The 14,913-nt window shown below is 27.0% G+C and overlaps 1 protein-coding gene across 1 annotated transcript in view; it reads right to left on the bottom strand.

Annotated features, from left to right (window-relative positions):
• The window catches only part of LOC111679250 (uncharacterized protein MAL13P1.304), a 69,891-nt gene that overhangs the window by 29,907 nt on the left and 25,071 nt on the right, over nucleotides 1–14,913 (bottom strand). The gene's annotated exons all lie outside the window — the stretch shown is intronic.

A 14,913-nucleotide genomic window follows, 5' to 3' on the forward strand; every position in this document is an offset into this window, starting at 1 on the left:
TGACGCCTACCAATGACAATACTCCCCACTTCAAGGCTTTCGAACATGAATAGTACGGAAAATTATGCCCATGAATAAAATACAATAATTTATCACTTAAACGCATAATCATTCCATGACAGCGTCTAACACTCATCTAAATATTAAGATACACATACAAACAGAATAGGATACAAACTCTGCTACAGTACATGTACTGTACATGCTGATACTTTCCTAAGCTCTATCTTTTTATAGTCGATGCTGTGGAATCACGTCGTGCTTAAGTGAAAGGGAATGTAGTCAGACTCATACTAATACAGACCAATAATGTTTTATATAGTAAATACCCGCTGAACATTTCTTGTCGACAAGTCGGAAAATATTAATTTTATTTAATACTTTATCAAGTAGTAAACAAACTTGCTTTAGATTCTAAATAGAATCGTATATTCTGAAAAAAAATATATTGTTACACATTTCATAAAACGTTTATCGTATGGTAATTTGGTTCACAAATTCGAAAAGTTTCCTCTAAAAAAGAGTTAAGATTATATGCAAAATACTCAAACAATTTTCATCTACTTATGTACTGACACACAGAAGGCCGGAATCAACATTTTTGAAATTAAATCTGATATTTTTAACGTCCGTTCCGTTCGGAATAAAATTTGATATAGGCGTAGCTGAGAAGCAGTCGAGTTTAAGTTTTAAAAATTGTTCCTATAAATGCTCATAGGGCTTTGAGATATTGAATATGAAATTGGTATCTTAAATTCAGCAACAAATGTTCAGCCTGTACTTATACAAACACACATACAAATTACTCACACACGCAAAAATATAATTGTGTATCGTTTGGCAGTTCCCGTGTGTATAGTAAGAAATAATGAAAATGCTCATTTCTTAAACAATAAAGAAAAAATTACCAAAATGAGCAAAACAATGTAGAGGAATGTTAACCATTATTCTATTGGAGGTCTAATTATGGTTTTAATATGCATGGATATTTATTTTTTAAAAACAAAAATTAAATAAATGCGTGGGAACTTATACTTATCTAGAACAGGAGTTTTCACAACATTATTCTACAGAACAGTCCTTTCGTTGTTAGAAATGTTAAATATTTGAAAAACCTTTCGGAAAATACCTCGAAAATGATAATTTATGTAAAATTTTTGGTTGCCGTATTAGGGAGTAATGATAACAGAATGGCAAAATAAATACAATACGAATTCCAAATAAACGTTTATAATTAATTTTTGTATTTCATTGTTTTGGTTAGCTGTTTGATGGTGGGGGGACAGACGTTTGTTTGTTGAGTTGCTGGCTGGCTGGTGTTGAACATTTTCCAATTAATTATCATGGTTAATTTTTTAAGTTCCTCCATCGGTTTTTATTTTCCTTAGCAATTCTATCTTCCGGTGCGGTTGTAGTCAGAGTCAGAGTTTATGTCGGAAAGTGAGATTTTTCATTGAAATATATGCTTCATTAAGCAACAATTTTCACATTTAATGCCAGTGTAAATTGCTGACAGACTTCTTCTCTGCTAATTTATGAAAGAATCATGCTTCATATACTTAGACTACCAACTACAAATTTAAGACAATGAGAAATTATGTGGCGGAGGCTTATGGGGCGTTGATTTTTAGCTGCTTGTACATAAATTATAAAATGTTATAAATTTTATACATTTTGACAAGTTTTATGGGAAACAAAAGGAAACAACAAAAATTTTGCAAGATATAATTCATTTCATTTTACACACACTTAAAGTAATAAACACCAAATACAAACTAAATGCACAGTGTTTAGACGACTATTTTTTCAAGCACAAACAAAATCAATTAAATCATTGAATGAGTGACAAATTTATTATATTTATAACACAGAAATTATAATTTACATCAATTGATCAGGAAATTATTTTAAACATTTAAATCCTATATACTCGATTTCACAATTCTTATTTGGAATTCGTTACAACAAACTAACATTTTCATACCCATAGAGTACCATCGAAAAAAATTCACTTTAAGACTTCATGAAACAAAACACAAGCATGCCTCTTGTATTATCCTTTCAAAATTGTTCTTCAGAGAAGATGAATACATTCAAGTTGAAATATTGTACATACAGAATGAAAAAACTGGAATTTCTTGGTAAATTTTCCTCAAAGAATTTTCACTTAACAGATAAGCAATTGCAACTAACTGTAAGAACATTTTTCTTTTCAGTTTTTGCGTTTTTCTCTTTAAAAGATGAGATGAGATGCCTTTTATTCATTAGTATACATTCCACAATGAGCTACACTCTGGTCTCCCATGAAGTTGAGTTGGAAATAGAAGCAACAGCAAAGTGTTGTTTGTAATAATGCAGAAATTAATAAACATTTTTTGGTTATATTTCCTCCATTTTTGCATTTTGACGGTTCAACGGAATAGTTCTAATACAAAACAACCACTGCAACGGAAGTCGACTGCAATGTTCGAGTTGTAAAATATGTAGGTAGAACAGAGTAGACTAGAGTTGCAATTGCTGTCGTTGCTTTAGAGACCTGATGCAGTCATGTGGAAATCAATTAATCTTTTCTACGATTTTTCTGCTTGTTGTTTTCTCAATGTCTTTAGCTTGTACTTTTTCTTTTTTAAGAAAAAAACTAAATTTCTGTATTTCTTTGATTACATGCCTAGTTGGCAATGCATAAAGCAATTTGTTTCTCATAAAAAGCATGTTTCTATTTTTATTACTTTTATTAAGCAAATTGAGAATTTCATTAAATTATGTTTAGTTTCATTGCCGTTTGTGGATAAAACATAAATAAAATATAATTTTTTAAAATTAATAAAAAAGTTTAAATAAAGCAATAATAGTTGTAGTTAAATTAAGAAATTTTTATATATAAAAAGAACACTTTTTTCCAACTAAAATAAAAATTTGTGAATGCAATCATATACAAACTTATTACGAAAAAAAAATATAACAATCTTTAAAGGGTATATGAATATAAAGCCAGTTTAAGAATGTCTAAAAAGCTCTTTTAAATTTCGATAAAAATGATTCTGTTAAAAGGTAGGCTGTTATGTAGAAAATCACCCTTCATGTTAATATCGATATACATTTTACGAAGGTTTTATTTTTATTTTATTGCAATATTTTATAAGAAGGACAAAGTGATAAAATTCGACATAACTACGTTTTATAAGAACCGAAATATTTCTACCAAATTACATTAAGGCTTATTATAATTAAGAGTACAGCGATGATATTCGATGCAAACAAGTTTTATATGAACAAAAAACTGTCTTCAAAAAGTTATGATAGTTATTTAATAATGAGCATAACCCTTCATTCCTCAGTTAATAAGGACTGATCTATAAATGACCGGAGCCCCTATAAAAGGTTCCCCTCAGTAAAGAGTTTTGTTTATTAAAATACGAGTATAACGATAAAATTTGATAAAACAAAGTTCTACACAAAACAACATCTATGTACAAAAGTTTATGAGTAACGGTACATAATTGACGCATATAAGGTCATCTTCTGAAAATTACTCAGGGTTAAACAATTTAACAAAATATTTTTCTCACCTTTTTGTTTTTATATTGTACTATATATTTAAATTAAATTAAATTATCTCTTAAAATGTTTTTTTATTTACTGAATTTCTTCTGCAATTTACTAGAACTTTCTAAGTACTCTTCCTTTGGAATTTATTTATTTTTCACTTTTTTAATCATTTCATAGAAATTCTGTATTATTTCAGTGTAACACGCCTTTATATTTTATTATCCCATAATATTACAATTACTCGAAAACCTCTTGAGTAAACATTTTTTACGATCCTAGCTAATAATCTTCTTTTTTTTTATTTTTCATTTAATTCGATTTATTGGTAAAAGACATAAAACATTTTTTATGATTCTTTGCTCTTTCAGTATGCAAATCATCGATTTCACCTTATTATTAGTATAACACGAGTTTGCAACAAAAACAGACATTAAATTTATATTCTTGTTGATGATGCTGATAAAATAGGATGTGTTTTTTTTTTCTTTTGTTTGAAGGAGTAATACTAGGAGTTTATAAAACAAAAAATATTATCATCACAATATAAATCATGAGAAAAAGTAAATTTAAATTTTAAAACACAAACAATATAAAAGAGTTAACAAGTTCACTGTAAAACTTGTTAAGTACAGATATTTTGTAATACTTATATGCCACATTGTTACATATTTTGTAAATATTTATTTAAATTTTAACATTAGAAAAGTATATTATACTATCAGCTCATATCGTAAGTATTTATAAATATCGAAATGTAGGGTGTACATAAAGCTTCTTTAAATGTAAAAAAGCTCTGTTTTTAAGGAACAGTAAAGAACTTGAGAAAGTAAAATATTTTTATGTTGCTTTTAATAGTCGTTAAAAGGAAAACAGTAAAAAGCTGGTTTTGCAGAGCATAGACTTGTTTGCCTCACCTCGCACACACTCTCTAAATGGTAATAAATCAATATTACCAATTTTAAATTGGCTGGTAGCACTTTCAAATACATACATATGTACATATTATGTACTCATGTTTTAAAGCAATATTTTACTGATTGTAAAATTGACTCTATTCGTTTCGATTTTTGCCAAGGTACGTATGTCTGCAATGTTTGCTGAGTTCTACGTTTTTTTCATTTATCCTTATTTCCTCCTTTTAAAGGCAAACATAACAAAAGAATGCAAGACTTTCAAAATATTTATACCAGTTTTTTATTTTCATATACATATGTATATATGTTTGTACATAATGCTTTCTTTAGCCAGCCTGTTAGAAGGGTAAAATTCTAGGGAATTTGGAACGCTATTAAAATGCACACCAAGGCTTACTATGTGAAATCCTAATATAATACCAGGTTTTTCAACATTTTAAAATGTTGTTACAAAAAGAAGCAAACGACCAAAAACAAACTAAAATTTCAAGAAAAATCGCTGACAGTGCAGCCTCAGACGTTAAGGGAAATAAACTTTACAGCAGGCTTGTATACGTTTCGTGTTGGTTTTCTACACAATTGTAAAGGTGGCTGTTGTAGCATGTAAAGTTTTCTAAAGGGAACAAAATATAGCCTTACACAGCTCCACTTAATAAATACACAGACTTACATGTGCTTCAACACATAGAAGTAAACTGTGAATAAATATTTAGTCTTCTAATATACTTTCTTTCCTTTCTTTGGATTTGAGTTAAGTTTGGGAATGTGGCAACTACTCCTTCGTTATTTTATATACAACATTCATTTGTAGCATGAAATACAATTTAAAAAAAATGTAGTACATTAGAATTGGAGAAAAACACGATGAAAATTCTATTAAAATAACATTTGTCGTTATCTTGAAATTGAATATAGTATTTTATATATTTTTCTCCCGAAAAAATGAATGCATTTTCCCTTAGGGAAAAAGGCTAAAAGTCACTTAATAGCTAATGGAATCTGTTTTATATTGAAAAATATTTGACAATACAATAGTTGTTTAAATTATATATTGCATTACTGAGTGCATACATAAACTTTCTTCGGGGACAATATAAAGACACATACATTTATTTTACTTAGAAGAAATCGCAGCAGATAAATATCAAATTCACACTGTCACTTAAAAATTGTACTTATAATAGTTTTCAAAAGTCTTAAGGATTATAAATAAAATTTTCAAAGAAAGAAACATTTATTTTTCAATTCTAGCTGCTCTGTTTTGTAAATTATGCTTATTTTAATTCAAAGAAAAACCGTGAAATTAGTGGAGATAAAAATCATTTTCCAGAAATGCTTTATTTATGCCAGTGTTTAGATACTCTCACTACTGCTTTGTTTCATTACTATGCAGACAGTTACGAGTTAAGATTACAAAATTAATTTTGTTATTATTATTAGATTAATCATTAACCAACTTAGTTAAATAATTTACCTGTTTCAAAATTAGCCATCAATCTTGAATGGTTTTTTAAAGAATTGTAACCAATACCAAATCTATTTAATTTATTGACTTTAACTTTGGTACATTATCTTTTAGAAAACCTATAATCCTTTAAACAAACATCTGCTTGAAAACGTTTCTTTAGGGGAAATGAAACCCTATTAAATGTGTCTGTAAACAGGTAGATTAAATTTGATAAGGAGAAAAACGTTTAAAAGGAGATTTAAATGCCAATTTGTGGTCTATGGCTTTTCTTACATTCTGTTCTACTGTTGAAGAAATAAACTTAAACAATAGTAGGGAAACCAATACCGACAATAGGAAATGTTAAAAATGCTAATAAATGAATTTGTTTTCGAAAATACAATAACAATGTTACTTTACTTAAACATAACGATGGATTAAACTTGTTTAAGTTCATTTTTATGAAGGCAATATCATGTTTAGAAGTGAAGTTTATTTAATTAACAGTCCTTTCGTGTAAAATGTTTTATTTGCTTTTTTAACATTATAATAATCATAAAAATCTCAAGTTCTCTCTTACAGCTAGAAAAACATTATAACACCCACTTATATAATATTTCTAAATAAGTATAATTATTATTTTGTACATCTGAGTACGTATATACATATGTACAAATATGCACTTATCAAATGATTAAAATTAAGCATTCAAACACATATAAATATATACTCTATGATGGTGGTTAGAAATATATAATAATGAAATAGGAGAATGAATGGAAAAAGCAAAGAACAATAGCAACCAATTCATGTGAAGCACTTGATGGCGCCGTTACTTTCTTTCTTTTAATAATTCATACTCACACTTGCCTAAACACGCTCACACTGATACACACATATTTAAATACTAAAAATACATATACATATGTACAACAATAAAACGGAAACTAACGGCAATGAATGTTTCCTGTAACATAAAAAATACAAAAAAATCTCAAGTGTCTTGTTCACTGTTGTACTTTATTTCCGACTTAAAAAAAAAACTTCGCTGCTTTAAAACATAGCTTTTTATATGCTTGAATCTCATGTACTTATATAGATATGTATATAATTAAATTGTCATTATTTCCATACTGTTGAATATTCTCATTACCTGCATTTTAGTAAAAATAATGTTTTTTTCTGTTTAAAAAACTTCAATTTTAAGCCACAGGATAGACGAATCATTTTATTTAGGTTTATTCCTATAAATATTCAGCGGATTTTTTCGCCCATATTTCTTACAGAGTTACAACGTGTGGTTAATAGTTAGTAGTAGTGTCCCCATAACATCTGGGATTTGAGAAATCGTGAACTGAAATTTAAAGTAAGATAATTTTTGGCCCTTTTTGAGACGTTATAACTGCTGAGAGTCATCTGAAAGTACATTCTATCGGCTTTAAAATGTAGACTTAACACCTGACATAACTTCTTTTTTCGTGATATCTTCACCTTAAGCTTTATATAGTAATTAATTGCAACATTTCAATTCTTTTCGAATTGTTTTGAAATCCGTAGTAGTTGCTGAGATATCATCTGTCGAAGAACGGACAGACAGACAACGTTAAGTCGAATTAGAAAATTATTATGAGTTGATTAGAACAACGTCAGTTAGACGTAGATCCTATAATTAGTAACAACTGCTCTCTTACAAATCTGTCGATTTGTATCCATTTTTTATTAAAAAACTAAAATTAACTGTAGATTCCTTAATAACGTTCCAATCAATAATACATATTAAAATAATTTTTATGCCACATATGGATAGATTTGTTGGTATATTTAAAATTTGTCAAACTAACTTCCACTATTATTTTAAAACAATTTCTATTTCAAAAAGGATTTTTATTGAATGCATCAAATACGATGGTGTAAAAAATATTTTTATAAAAAACTTTTTTTATTAGTAATTAGATGCTCTGGTGCTATTCCTAACCATAAACTAATATGTATGCCAATATATGTAAACAATGTAGATATGATGAATATATGTATGTTGTTTAAATTTCCCTTTAAAGTTATTTCAAAACCAGCATTTCGTTTTATTCAACTCGAATATATGACAACTTGTTTATTCTACATGTGTTTGTAAAAGACAAAAACTTTTTTCTAGATGCAAGAAAATTACAAGAAAACATAGAATAAACGGAAAAGAAGAAACTTTCCAAAGTTAAGTAAACCATATCAAAATACCAATTAAAAATTCAGTAAGTGTTTTAAGACAAGAAAAAATATTATGAAAACTTTTGTATGTGTAAGGATTTTTATTTTTTCTCTCATTTCCTGCTTATTTATTTTCTTTTTGAAAATTTTTAATATTTTCTTAAGTATTTAAGTTTTGTGACATTTAAGTTTAGTGCATTAATTAAATTAAATTAAGTTTTTGTTCATAATCAAAGTATATAATTCATATTACTCATGCGTCACATAAACCCATAAATATGTATTCATATCTACGTGATTAAAGTGAATTATTTATTTAAGTCTTTAATAATTTTGTATCATGTTTTATTGCCATTTTTAAGTCACTTAAGCAAAAAAATACTTTAAAATGTTGTTTGTTTATTTATTCATTTTACGAATACTCAAGAGGCATTTACATTAAATAATTAAAAAAAATTTCCTACTCTTTTATTTCAATTAATAACAAACAAGCCATTGTTACGTTAAAGTATCTGATCGTGATATCTGTTCTTGTTGTAGTTGTTGATAGATTTGTATGGTCTTGCCTGTCGATTTCCAGAAAAGTACACAACATGTGAGGTGGTAGTTAAGTGAAGTCATGCCATTTAGTTTACCACATAAAGTGGAATGTTAATACACTCACGAAAAGATTATAGTGATTTTCAACCTGTAGTATATTCTGAATAGATACATACGTAATATAATATTCGAGAATTTAAAATTAATTAGATTCTTTATGAGGTAAGGAGCATAATTTGTTAAATTTTTCTGATGTTTACATGAATTGAATTTAATATTTTTCTTAATTAGTGAAAAATTTTTATAAAACTATTATGCACTACTGCTTCTGAAAGATTATTGTATATTTTACCAACTTTTTTATTCTGGGTAATAATTTGTATGTAAGTTAAATGACAAATATTTTTATTTTTGCTATTTAAACAACACAAACAGCGCTTATAAACCTATAGTTCTTTTTGTAAGTGTCTGAGTAGTTGACGTTGTCGTCAGTGGTGTTACTGTAGCTGTAGTAGTTATTGTTGATATTGCTATAAACGCCCATATATTTCAATTGAAAATTTTATTATTGCCGTTGTTGTTTTTGTTGTTAAGAATAATGCATTTTATACGTTTAACGCCTGAAAGCATGCAATACAAATTGCAACTATTGCATAAAAATTTTAAAAACACAAGTGTATCAGTAAAATTACCCAGCAATTCTGTGCAACAACACCAAAATAGCTATTTGATCTACCATTTGGGGTTACTCCTATCCACCATTTACTCAGATGACTAGCTATTTTAACATGTGCTTGTCCTACAATAAAGATAATCATTACTGCATATATTACAAAGATACAGTTTGAAAGCTTAGCCAATGAGTTAATGTAGGTCAAAGAACTTTTTTTGCTCGTGTTTGTGTCTATTATCTAGTTTACTTGGAGACTGTAGATTTATAACATTTACAAAGAGCACAATTAAGTGATGATGAAAGGCTACTTAAAGCCAACCAGGTGCTTAAATGTTAGTAGAAATGAGTATCTTTTTCGGATGCATTGACTCATTGTCGAACTGCTGGTTAAGTATGTGTAGTTGTTTGTGTATAAAAATATATGTATGTTTACTTGCTTGTATTTAACAACAACAATTTTAACAATTACTTCATATAGAACATACATGCAACAAAAAGTGCAAATTGAAAAATGCAAAAAAATACATACAGAAAAATCAGTCAACAGTTGAACAACCATTGAATCACTGCTTTTTTATCAAGAGAAAAAAAGAAACAACTACTATTACGTACTCGTACATACAGCTGTTTGTTCTTGCATATTTTTGTACATATATATGCTTTGATTTTTACTGTTATTGTGTGTTTTTCTGCCCTTTTTCTCCTCTGCATGTCGATTGAAGGGCCAACGATTGTAATCTGTATGTGATTTATTACCTTATTACAGGCAATATGTACAAATTGTCTGTTAAAGTGACTGCACTCACCATTAAATAATACACACAGACGTACAGGATATTACAACAACAAAACAAGTAACATGAGTTAGTATTAGTGATGGGTGCTTTATGTTGGTGTTTTTGGTTACTCTGAACTCGTGTTCACGTTTATGTTTCGTTAGAAAATGTTTGTCTATTTTTAGAATAGCAAGAAAAAGCTAATTGTTTGGCATGTCTAACTAGGTTTTGCACATTAACCGTGAAGTGTTTTATTATACAAAGGAGGCGTATTTGCCACACATTATTGCACGTCAAACTGTAGCTGCAGCTTTTTACAATTTTGTTTTAGTTTATCGAATTACACAATACTGGTAGCGGTTAATGTTGTTTAAAGCCAAGATTCAAAAACTATGGACAGCATGTTATTGTGGTGAATCATTTCTTATTTTAAACTTAAATTTGGTAGCATCGATTATTCGAAGTTATTGTAAAATGTGTTTTTGTTTTACATTTATCTGTTCGTAAATACATGACTTTTAAAACAAAATAGATATAAAAAATAATTCTTATTATGCATTTCATAAACCCTGAACTTTTGTATTCTGCCACTCTTGAAGGAAATGAGCGATATGTTACAAAAGTTGATGATAAGTATTTCAAGAGCATCGTTATATGTACATACATATATTTTGCTATAAGAAACAAATTCATTTCAGAAAATTTTCAAATAAAAATTCTTTACTACAAAATTTTCACAAAAATTTCATTAAAACTTGGTAAATTTATTTTATATAAAAAGCGACTAATATGAGAAGAATTAAAAGCCAAAGTAATACATTATTATTTTCTTTGAACTTAATATAAAGTTCCTTTCTATAACTTTATTTTTTGTTCTATGAAATCATCAATTATTTACAAAAAAATTATATATGTAAGTGTGTATGTATTATAATTTAGTTAAGCTTCAGCTTATATACATACTAAAAATTCAATTAAAGTTCAATTGCAAAATTGTTTGTTAAAGTACTTTATTCACATATATTTATTTAGTTGATGCTATTTTTTGGTCGTAACTAAAGAAGTGAAAATAGTTTATCCTCTTTTTGGCATGTTTAAACATGCATATGATGTTTTAATAATATGATGTTTACTTTTACTTTGGCTTATGTACATCCAAACATAATACATACATATATATGAATATGTACATACATGTGTATCAACATGTTCACAAGGGTGTCCCATGGACCTCTTTGATAAGGGCCTTAGTTCCCTATCAACGATTAAAATTCTTAATTTTAATAATATATAATATATGTTAGAATATTACTTATTCTCAAACGACTTTTAGTGCATTATAAGAGGCATATTATTTCCAAAATAAACTATAAAATTCCAAATGGATCAAACCAAATGAAAAACTAATTAAATATTTGTCTTTTTGTACTAAATTTGGTAATTTTTTCTCAAATTATGTCGAGATCACCATTTCTAATAGCTGGTAGGAAACTAAAGGTTCTTTTAAAAGTTGTTTCTCAATGCATTGATTGAGAGGTATTCATATATGAGATTCTTGAAAAGTATGTTCCTGGACACTCTAATGTATTCAACTCATTATGCAGTACAAATTTTATTGGTAAAATGTAAAATGTTTAAATTAGTTTGTTTTAAAACTTTTATTAACGCAATTTTTAGCTCCAAGCTACAAATTTGGAAATAAAAAATAACACTATGTTAAATATTTTATACAAATATAAATTTTGTTTACATTAAAAAATATGTAAAATGCACATTACAATATTTTTTTTAATTTCTCTAAATTTTGAAAATCTTTAAAGTTGTGCGTTTGTAATAAGAACACTTATACAAAAACATATGCAATTTATTTATGTAGCAATTATATTTGTTGTGAGCAAACTGCTCAAATTTAACTAATTACTCTACTATCAGATATTTATTTTGAACTTTTTAATGATTACTCGAAATAATTATTTTATGCAGTCAAATTTATAAAATCATAAACTTCAACTTCAAAGAATTTACAGCAAACAACTAACTCGCTATTGCATCACCTTGCTTGTTGTTGCTCTTATAAGCAAAGTTTTAAATAAATAACCATGAATATTTTAACTGAATATTGGAAAACACATAAATTGATAAACAAATTAAAAAAAAAAAACAAATTTTTAAATTCTTTGAAGCAGGTATTCAATATTTTGCATCCATTATATTAACTTTACTTTATCTCTAGAATTTTAAACTATATTTTCCTATGCTCATAAAAATGTAAAGAAATTAACAATTTTGTTTTTAAACCACAACCAACAACAATTTTAGTAATTAAAATAAAGTGAAACAGAAAATTATCTTTGAAAAGCATGTGTGTGAAAGTAAATGAGAAATGCTGAATCAGAAAATGAAGTGTTTAATGAGGTTGCAAATTTCAAATATAAAGTTTTAAATTTTTTAAATACATACATGGAAATAAATTTAAAAAATATCTTTAAATGTTAAGAGAAAAACGTACGAAATGCATTGTTGAAATATGAAGATTTTGTTTGGTTAGTAATTCTCTGATTTATTAAAGCTTTAAAATTAATAGTTTAAAAACATCAATTAGAATATTTTATTATTCGCAGAAACTAACTTTATAAGTTCAATAAAAAACCCCTATTCAAACTAGTTGGTTATGTTAGTTACACATTTGATTTTAATATATGTGGAATTTTGTGCCAACTTTAAAAATTTATATCTTCTGATTTAGATAAAATTTGCTAGACACATATTTTCAGCGATATCGGTAAAGAAGTAAGTCCGGCAATTTTTGACTGTCGGAGCTGAAAATTTGTGTCTGTACTACTGTCCATCAGTACTACTGTATGTGAAAATTTCGATCAAATCGATTCTTTGAGTTGGGTCACTTAACATGAAATTCCCCATATACTTACATAAACTCACTATTCAACAAACTAATTAGTGTGTTCATTTTCCCAGCTCGTAGTCGTTCCCCAAATAATAATGGTAAAGTACAAAAAATAGTTTAAACAAATGTTTAACTTTTAACTAAAACAAAAATAAAATGAGCATATACTAGTTAATGGCAAATAGACTAAAACTTAAATAGAACTAAAACTTTTTACACTGAAATATGAAAAACAAAATAAAAAGGACATCTCCCAGAGACTGTTTAATCACGTTTTTCCATTGTGGTAGTAAAGGAAACAAATATATTAATAGTTATACATATATATACATAAGCTTTCTATATACAACACAGAAATTTGTTATTTAAGAAGGGAAAGAAAACATACAAACACAGTTGCAAACTTTTACTAAATACACATACAAACGATTACACAAGAGAATAATTTTTGCCACATTAATCATGGATGTTTGTTTATTACATATGATGGAAGGAAAGATGAATTTTTGTTTAAATGCTAAAATGACATAAGAAGAATATATATATGTACATACATATGTCAATGAGGTTATGTACATATGTATATCAGAGATGGAACTGCATTATTGTTACTACTTGTTTTTAATTTTAATACATTAATAAGTTACCTTTGGAAAAAACAAATTTTTAAAATGGACATGTTGCTGCCATATATAATAAAAATAAAAAGCTTGAGACTAGTTATATGGCAGAAACAATAATGTATTTGAATTTTTCTACCATTATTTTCCATCTCTGCCATACAATTATATATTTGTCACATAAATATATTATTAAACATGTGCATGTACGAGTGTTACGTACATACATATGTATAACAATATGGGTATAAGTATATAAATACATTTCCTGCAATATTCCCAGAGAAAGTTAAAGAAGCAAAAAAAAAACAGAGAACTGTAAACGTTTGTGAATATGAATGAATGAATGTACTTATTCATATAGTGAAATTTGCTGATGATATAAATTGTGATGAATACGCAGAAAATTATATAAAAATTCCCCCCACATCAAAAGTCAAAATTATATTAAATTCATATAAAAGCCAAGCAACATCAACAAAAAACAACTGATTGGTAAAAATGCTATTAGGGAAATCTAGAAAACATTTGTAAAATGATTATTTCTCAACAGCAGAAAAAGAACATGATGGAAAAACAAATCACATAAAAAATATAAAACTATTTTTAATGAGGCGTCATTGCTATTTTGTTGGCAAAATTTCTATTGAAATACAAAGCTTTACGGTGATGTTTGGTCTGATTGAAAGTCTGCTGTCAAAAAGTCATTGAATTGACATTTATGTGTAAGAAAAATGAATGTTTTCTACTCGAACACAAAGAAATATTATTCAGAGTTCGTAATTTTATATTTATTGTATTAGTCATAGCAGACCAGTAATATGAAATCCATAAACCATACATTAACACATTTGATATGGCGCTAATTTGATTTTTAGTATTTTTCAACACACAAAATTTATAACAAGTTAAATATATTATTTTTTTCTTAATCAGTTTCTTTTTGTAAAGAATATATTATAGGATTTATAACTTTTTTTCCTTTGCAATCATCAATTTGATGACACAAATAATAGAAAAACTTTTTCAACGTTTTTCTTTTTGTGAATTTGTTCAATTGTTTAAGAATGTGTCTTTAGTTTTTAGTGTTCCTGTGGGATTTCAATAAAATGTGAAATGGCAACATTAAAAGTTTATTAACCTCAAAATTATATTATTAACAACTAACTAGAAACTAAAAGAAATAAAAAGTAACGCAATGGCTTTGTGTTTTTATAAATAAATATAAAAAAGTATTGATTTGTCGAAAAAATTAATAATCATACATATATATGAATATTTTTAGAA

This window comes from Lucilia cuprina, chromosome 2 (assembly GCF_022045245.1).
Source record: "Lucilia cuprina isolate Lc7/37 chromosome 2, ASM2204524v1, whole genome shotgun sequence".
Classification (NCBI taxonomy): domain Eukaryota; kingdom Metazoa; phylum Arthropoda; class Insecta; order Diptera; family Calliphoridae; genus Lucilia; species Lucilia cuprina.